Source organism: Vigna unguiculata, chromosome 8, assembly GCF_004118075.2.
Source record: "Vigna unguiculata cultivar IT97K-499-35 chromosome 8, ASM411807v1, whole genome shotgun sequence".
In the NCBI taxonomy this organism is placed as follows: domain Eukaryota; kingdom Viridiplantae; phylum Streptophyta; class Magnoliopsida; order Fabales; family Fabaceae; genus Vigna; species Vigna unguiculata.
The window spans coordinates 13573689-13582569 of record NC_040286.1 but is presented as its reverse complement, the minus strand read 5'-3'; positions in this window follow the sequence as shown (position 1 = coordinate 13582569).

Here is an 8881-nt window from a genome sequence, read left to right as displayed (position 1 = left end):
ACGTTTTTAATCTGATATGTTTATTTGTAATGATTAAATTGTTCTTGAGATGATTCAGAACAAGGTAATCAATTATCTAGGTTAATGTTTACTTAAACTAGAGAGCGTTTAAGTGTTTTCAAACTCTCAAAATCAATAAATTAGATATATTTAGGGATGTCAACAGGGCGGGTAGGGTACGGGTAGTAGCTCCCTCGTACCCTACCCGCTGGATAAATATCTGCCCTGTACCCGTACCCATATCCGTCATGTATCCGTTATGCAGGTACCCGTCTATTTTTTTTCATATCCGCGGGTATCCACGGGTACCCGCGGGTATTTACAAAATTATTTGAAAAATAAATATTTAATCATAAAATAAAATAAAATACATCACTGTCATAAATTTTAAATAAAGTTCAAAAAACTCTAGTCTATACAAGTCCAAATAATTATAAAAATAAATATAAAATGACGTTCAACACAATGAAAATTCTTTAATTAGTGTTTTGATCAACAAGCTCACTTTCTCCAATTGATTCCTGAAAAATGATCAAATAATAAACCTCAACTACCACATGCCAAATATTCTTATTTTGGTTCCATCATTTGACAACAAGCATACCATAAACATCATTGTCTATATAGGGTTTGATGTATATGTCCAATTTCAAAGAAGGGAAAGAGAAGATTGTCAAGGGGTGTACTTAGAAGAAAAAAACATACCAATATTTGAAGCTGGAAGAATGAAGACAGAAGACAAGACAAGATGTGTAGCTTAGAAAAAATTAGGTCAAAATGTTTTTTAATATATATATATATATATATATATATATATATATATATATATATAAGGGTATTTCTGTGAATTAAAGTTTAGCGGGTACGGGTATCCACGGGCAGTGGCGGAACTTGCTCGATATTTATGGGGGTGCCAAAATATACTTAAAATTTATATATTTATTTTATATATTTAATTATGGATCCGTAAGATTATTTAACTTAATAATAATTGAATCAATACTAAAATTTTTAGTTATATTTTGTTTTTAATGTAAATAATCATATCGTCAGCAAAAGTTCATCTTCCGTATTATTTTGCAGTCTTATTTTGATAATTTTCATTGTAGAAAATTATTTTTTTGATATAGTTGTAGAAACAAGAAGAGTTAAAATAAGACGAGACAAATTAAAAAATCAATGAAATAGATGTAATTGACTTCCTATTTTTGTCAAACATTGATTTTTTCTATTTTTTTCCTCACAGTAGCTTCCATTTTATCACTTTTAAATAATTAATTTATTCTTTTATTTCTTCATCAATATACTTATGTTTTAAAAAAAATACTAAAAGATAATTTATCATAATCTAAATAAAAATTGTGATATGTAATTAATAAAAGAAAAATATATGATAATCAAGTCACAATTAAAAATCAGTTATTAAAAAACACTTAGTGCATTGCTTTTTCTTGATATTTATAAAAATGAATATACCAAATGCTCGTGAGATAAAAAATAATATTAATTATTAAACTAATATTTCACTATCAATTGAGAAAAAAAGAATTACTTTTCTCTTCAATAATAGAAGAAAGCATACAAAAATGAGAGCACAAAATAATGAATTTGTGTTCAACTTTCTTTTTTTCTTCATAAACAAAAGAAGACAAAACAAGTAAAAGTTTAAAATGGATACAATATGTGAGAAACTCAAAAAACAGTGAGAGACAAAATAAAAAATATCTTAATAAATTTATTTATTTTTTATTAAATTTAATTTTATGTTTTATTATTTATTAACATTAAATGTTATATTTTATAAAATAAATAAAAAGATACCTATTTTAATATTTATCAATTCCTAATATATATTTTTATTATTTAAAAAATTCCAAAACATTAAATTTTTTATACATAATTTAAAAAATTAAAAACAAAAAGAAATTCATATAATATAAATAAAAAAAAATCAAAAACGTTGGGGGGGCCACGGCTCCCCCCCGTCCCTTCCTGAGTCTGCCACTGTCCACGGGTACGGATACTATGATACCCATACCCACCCCGTTAACATGTAGGTATCAAAAATAGCCATACCCACTTGTAGCGAGTATCCATTTTTAATATCCATTTCCTACCCATTGCGGTTTTATCCGCGGATACTCGCAGGTACGGATATTTTTAACATCTCTAGATATATTAGATTAACTATATTTTATGGAATTAATGAGAAATTTGTTTAATCGATTATCATGGGGCATAATAATTTATAACATAGAGATGGTGTAACTACTTTCAAAAACCTATTAGAATAATCAATTAGTAGCTTGATTTAATCAATTAAATACGTCAACTTTTGTTTCAAATTAGTGTTTTGGAAAATCTTTAAATAGAAACTCATTTAAAATCTTTTCGATGACTTTTGCAATTGTCTAGATCAATTTACACTAAGATTTTTTGACTAGTTTCACAATTTTCTAAAGTGTTTTCAAAGTTTAAAAGATAAAGGTTGTACTGAATTTCATAGTCCTTGTGTGCTTTTGCTATGATTAGTAATATGTGATACGATCCTAACTAGAAAGATAATAATCTTTTCTGAATTTGAATATCTTTTGTAAAATAGATGAACAATTAGAAAGATAAATCAAAGTTTATTAGTTTTATAATTACAAAGAATAAGGAATAAGAACCAATAATAGAGATACCACAATCAATAAGATTGATAAGTCTAGGAAGGTTCACTCTCTTTTAGTTTAACAAAGCCATTCATTCTTTTTCTTTCAGTATAATCATCACAAATCTTGAAGTGTTTTTTGTTCTTCAAGTTGCTTCTATTATCATACAACATGACTTATCGAATTTGGGTAAGATAACTTTTATTTAATCTTAGGTAAAGCTTACAAATGTACATGGTGGGTGGTCTATAAAAAGGTAACAAACACAATTTGCATAATAGTTGTTGACGTTTGATAGTTTTGACACAACAATCTGAGAAAATTTTGTTGTTGATGTCTTTGTCTTGGTGATTAAATAAAGGAATATTCTCTATGAAAACATAGAATAAGCAATTATAGTTGAGTATGTAATGTTAATGACTATATATCTTATCATTTAACAAAACATTGACTTATAAAAGAAAGATATATTGCAAGTTACTTTGCATTTATGATTAACAAACATTACAAGAATGTGTTTGATTTAGCGTCGAAAATGCGGCGTCGACTTGCTGTCGAATGTTATTTGAGTCAGTTGAAATAATGCCATACTGATCAGAAAACATATATAAATGATAACGTTGGTCAAGCCGACGCAAAGATTAATGTTTTTGTTAAAAAAAATTAATGAAAGTATTAAAATTTGTTTAAGAGAAGAAACAATAGTAATATTAAAATTTATATTAAAAATGTGAGACACAACTTAAATAGAAAAGTGAAAAAACATTAAAATATAAGGAAGACTAAATAAAAAACTATAAAAAAATCAATAATTTATCTTATGCTAAAGAAAAATAAGAAAAAAGTTTTAAAATGGATTAATTTTACTTTCCCCTTTTCTTAGCGTCGCTTTTCATTTTCCCCTTTTTCGTTTAGACCCTCATATTTTCTCAACCTTTTTCTTCAATCACCTAGATCTAGTCACAACTCTCCTTTCTTTCTTTTTTTCAATTTGTCGAGCCAGAAATAAGTTCCAAGCAGTTCCCTATTGATTGAGCCCTAGATGGCGGCTTCTACTCCTCGATTGGCTTTGCGTATTGTTGCTTCGGATTTGAGGAATCCCCAATGACAATGGTGGTGGCGGTGGGCATCTATAATGGAGCAGCTTAGCCGTTTGAGATGGTAGAACCAGGGATGGCAATATTGACGGTGAGAGCAGAAGACAAAGAGGGCTTGTTTTCTTCATCATCGACAACCAATGTAAGACCCAGGAAAAATATTTTTAATTTTTGTAAGTAAATTGGTGGGACATGGAAATAGTATTAAAATAAATAAGTAACATGGTAAGAGAAATGGGGGTGTGGAAGTAATAAATAATAATCAATAATGGTAATTTATAGAAGAAGTGAAGTATAACACAATTGGTTGAGAGCCTTAGGATAAGGTTAAGGGTCATGTGTTCAATTTTTATCATGTGCATTATATGTAATTTATTTTTGATAAATATTTTAAAATGTGTTTAGTGTGTTTTGGGTGTTTGTATTACTTGTTTTGCTTATAGTTGATATGGAAAATGTGTTGGCTTGTTGGTATGAAGTGGTTAATCTAATTAAAGGTCATGTGTTCAAACCTTTGTAGAATGTCTCATTGTCTCAATGTTAAAACCAAATTAAGGTTAATATATATTTTTATTTTAATTTAGGTAGCTGAATGGTTAGAAAATTTAAGTTAGGAATTATTTTTTAAGAAGAATGCATAAAGAGACTAGAATTCAACGTTAGTTTTGGAAGAGAAGGAAAAGAATGGCTGCAAAATTTTGTTGAGGCAACATGTTCTTAGTGTGGAGAGAAAAGTCTTGGTGCAAAATTGGTTCAGTGGAATTAGAGTTGGTGATAAAAACATTTTCAAGTAAGGGGAGCTATCCAATTTCTTTATAGGTGTAATCGTTGGATAGTTATTCTTATTCCATGCTTGAGTTCTATGGTGAGATTATGTGAAGATATTGGTGGCATAAATTTCTTTTGGGATTAAGGGTAAAATATAATTTTTTATGTTTTGTTCTTTTTTGGATGGAATTGAAATAGTTTGGGTTGGAGAAATTAATTCAGAATAAAATTGGGCATAATTGAGAATTTGTATGGTAATGTGATTTTGTGAAATTCTGTTTTTTTTTTTTCAGATATTTTTGTAAGTGCAGATTTTTGTTGGATATGAGTTCTAAACGTGCATTTCATAAGAGTGAAGTGGTGAGTGCATAATTTTAATTTTTGGTTGAATTACATGAGTTGGGGATGGGAGAAAGGTATAATTGGTTAAGTGCACGATTTTTGTTAATTTTTTAGTTGCAAGGAATTGAGTTCTGAAATGGATTTTTTTGAGTGAGGGGTATGAGTTGATTGTAGAGCATGTTGGTCTTGATATGAAGAATGTCAATATTCTGTTCATGAATACAATATGTGTTAATAATAATTTTTGTGCAATGAAATTTTCTGTTGGTAGCATAAAAGAGTTTTGGTTGGGTTATTGGTTCTTGGAAAAAAATTGTCCATGCCAATATTGGTAATTTTTATTTATTTGGAAATTGATATGATTTTAGAATTAGCATGATGGCTTAAAGTTGTTAATTGAAGAAGAAAATGAGTTGATGGTTGATCATTGTAATTGGATTAAAAGTGCATAATTTTCTTTGTTATAATAATTTTGGAAGTTGTGAAATTTTGGGTTGGATGATCTATTGGAGTAAGAATATTTTTTTTGTGTCTTAAGGTTCTAGAATCCAAGTATTATGTTGATTAGATATTGGGTAAGTTTGGTTTCATATCTTAGATGTTTGCATGTGTTGAAAATGGGTTCTAGTGTGCTTTAACGTTGTTTTTCGAATTTCTGACGCAAGTTGTGGGGTTGGGTGCTGGCTTCTTGTCGTTAGGCGATGAGTCTTGGGTTTTAGGGGGCTGGGTGTTGGCTTCCTGCCACCAGGCATTGAGAGCCACAAATGTTTTTTTGGTTTGCTTAATTTTTGTAAAATTGAGTTTTCCCGATTCGTTAACCATTGGATTGAGCTAATTTTTGATAAATGGTCCATAACATGTTATTCAGTTCGAACAGTGTGATCTTTGTTTAGATGACAATAGTTGGAGATATTTGTCATGCATGATTGCTATTTTTTTTATGTATTGTGTGGATACTTGTGTTGTGATAACTTGCGATGGGTCCCTATTTGTAGTGTACAAAACGTTTGGACATGATATGATGATGATGTGTGGTTACTTACATAACTATGAGAATTATATGCGTATATGTATGACATGGTATGATGTGGCATGATATGATGTAGTTGCATGATGAGTTGAGGTATGTTGATCATGTGATGAGATGTTGCATGCATATGGATACATATATGAGGGAACAATATGAATTCTCTAACCACCATAAAATCGTGATGGTTCTTTTACCCGAATGGCTTTGTCAAGTCAGATTAAATGGTTTCATTCCGTCATAATTAAGTCTTTGGCATGAGCTTAGCAAGAGTGCTCCTACCCAAGGCTTTGTTGAGCGGGTTGAGTTGTTACTTGTAAGTCTATGAAAAGCAGGGGGATAGACTTTTCCAAGATGCATTGTTGCGCAAGAAAGGTAGAGTGGTTGGTTGTGAGAGTATTTGGAATCATGTTTTCCGCTGCTACGTGTGTAAGTTGTTATTTTTTTTTTAAATTGGAATAAAGGAATGAATGCGGTGATGTAAACTGTTATTGTGTGTATGTGCCAATTCCAATTCCTTCTCTCTTATGCTATTCTATTTGTTTGTTAATTTATTTATTAAGATTAAAGTGTAATGTTTTTATTGGTTTACGTTACCAATAAATTAATATTAATTATTTTATTTATATAAATAATTAATAATTTTATTTTAATTTGCAATAATATTTATGTTTGTTATTGTTAAATTAAAATTAATGAGGATGCTATATAAAGTTTATAGAAATTAAATGTATGTGTATTTATTTATTTGAAATTAAGTATGATAAATTTTGTTATTCACCAAAGTGGCCAAAATTTTAAAGTTTATATGATTTCAAATTATTAATATTTTTATTTTAATTACCCATAGTATGGATGCTAAATTATGAATAATTAAATTTATGGGTTAATTGAAATTCATTAATTATAAGACATTTAAGGATCGCCCAAAGGTTAATTAATTGTTCTCACAATTAATGAACATGATTGTAGATAATTTTGTATGCGTCACTAGTTTTATTTATATATCCAAAGGTAGTAGGTGATTCTAGTTGATGCATATTTTAATTATCAATAATGTTATAATATGATTAGCATCATTATGTTTATGTTTGTATATTATTGGATCTCCCAAAGGAGAACATTAATATGCATAGAATGATTATTTATATCTGAATCTGTTTTTATGTTTAGTTTTATGACTCAAAGCATTAATGTTAGGCATGTGTTAATTGCAGTCTCTGTTCCGGTATCTTTACACTAGCATGCTTCATCTGTTCCAGTCTTTAATGGGTTGAATTTCCCTGACCGGAGTGAGCAAGTCCAATTTCACTTAGGTGTGTTGGATCTTGATCTAGCTCTTCTAGTTGAAAAGTCGGCTGCTATCACGGATGCTAGTAGCAATGAAGAGAAAGCCCATTACAAAGCTTGGGCAAGATCAAACAGACTTAGCTTAATGTTTATGAGAATGAGCATAACAAGCAATATAAAGTCAGCTCTTCCCAAAACTGATGACGCAAAAGAATTTATGAAATTTGTGGAAGAGCGCTCCCAAACTGCGGATAAGTCTCTCGCTGGGACACTGATGAGTACGTTGACCACTATGAAGTTTAACGGTTCGCGTACTATGCATGAGCATGTGATCGAGATGACAAATATCACAACAAGACTTAAGTCTTTAGGAATGGCAATGGATGAAGGTTTTCTCCTACAGTTCATTCTAAACTCATTACCGTCTGAGTATGGTCCGTTCCAGATGAACTATAACACCATGAAAGACAGATGGAATGTGCATGAATTGCACAGTATGCTAGTTCAGGAGGAGACCCGACTGAAGAACTTAGGAAGCCACTCTATTCAATATGTGAAGAATCAAGGAGCTGTTGGAAAGAAAGTTGCTAAGAAACATGGAAAGGGTAAAGGATCACTGAAGATTGACGAGTTCTTAACCAAAATCCAGAAGAAAAATGACAAATGTCATTTATGCGGGAAGTCTGGACATTTCCAGAAGGACTGCATAAAGCGTAGAGCTTGATTCGAAAAGAAAGGTGAGCATAATGCTTACGTATGTTTTGAATCAAACTTAACTGAAGTTCCCATAATACGTGGTGGATTGATTCTGGATGTACGACTCATGTTTCTAATATGATGCAGGGATTTCTTACAACCCAAACCATAAACCCAAATGAGAAGTTTGTCTTCATGGGCAATAAAGAGAAAGTTCCAGTGGAAGCGGTCGGGACTTATCGTCTAATTCTCAACACTGGATATCACTTAGACCTTATGGATACTTTTTATGTACCTAGTATCACTAGGAATTTAATTTCTTTGTCTAAGCTTGATGTTGCTGGATACTCTTTTAAGTTTGAGAATGGTTGTTTCAGTTTGTTTAAGCGTACTTTTATGATTGGATATGGTACACTTTATGATGGTTTATATAAATTGAATTTGGATAATTTATATTTTGAAACTCTTATGACTTTGCATCACAATGTTGGCACTAAACGTAGTTTAGTGGATGAACGATCTGCTTATTTGTGGCATAAACGCTTGGGACATATTTCCAAAGAAAGGATGCAAAGATTAGTAAAGAATGAAATCCTTCCGGATTTAGATTTTACTGATCTGAATGTGTGTGTGGATTGTATTAAAGGCAAACAAACTAAACATACAAAGAAAGGAGCCACGAGAAGCACTCAACTTCTTGAAATTATACACACCGATATATGTGGTCCATTTGATGTAAATTATTTCAATAAAGAGAAGTACTTCATCACCTTTATTGATGATTTTTCGCGTTATGGACATGTCTATCTACTGCATGAGAAATCTCAGTCAGTAAATGCCTTGAAAGTTTATATAAATGAAGTGGAAAGGCAATTAGACAGAAAGGTGAAAATCGTAAGGTCTGATAGAGTTGTTGAGTATTATGGAAGATATGATGAAAGTGGACAACACCGTGGTCCGTTCGCTAAGTTCCTTAAGAAACGTGGTATATGTGCTCAATACACAAT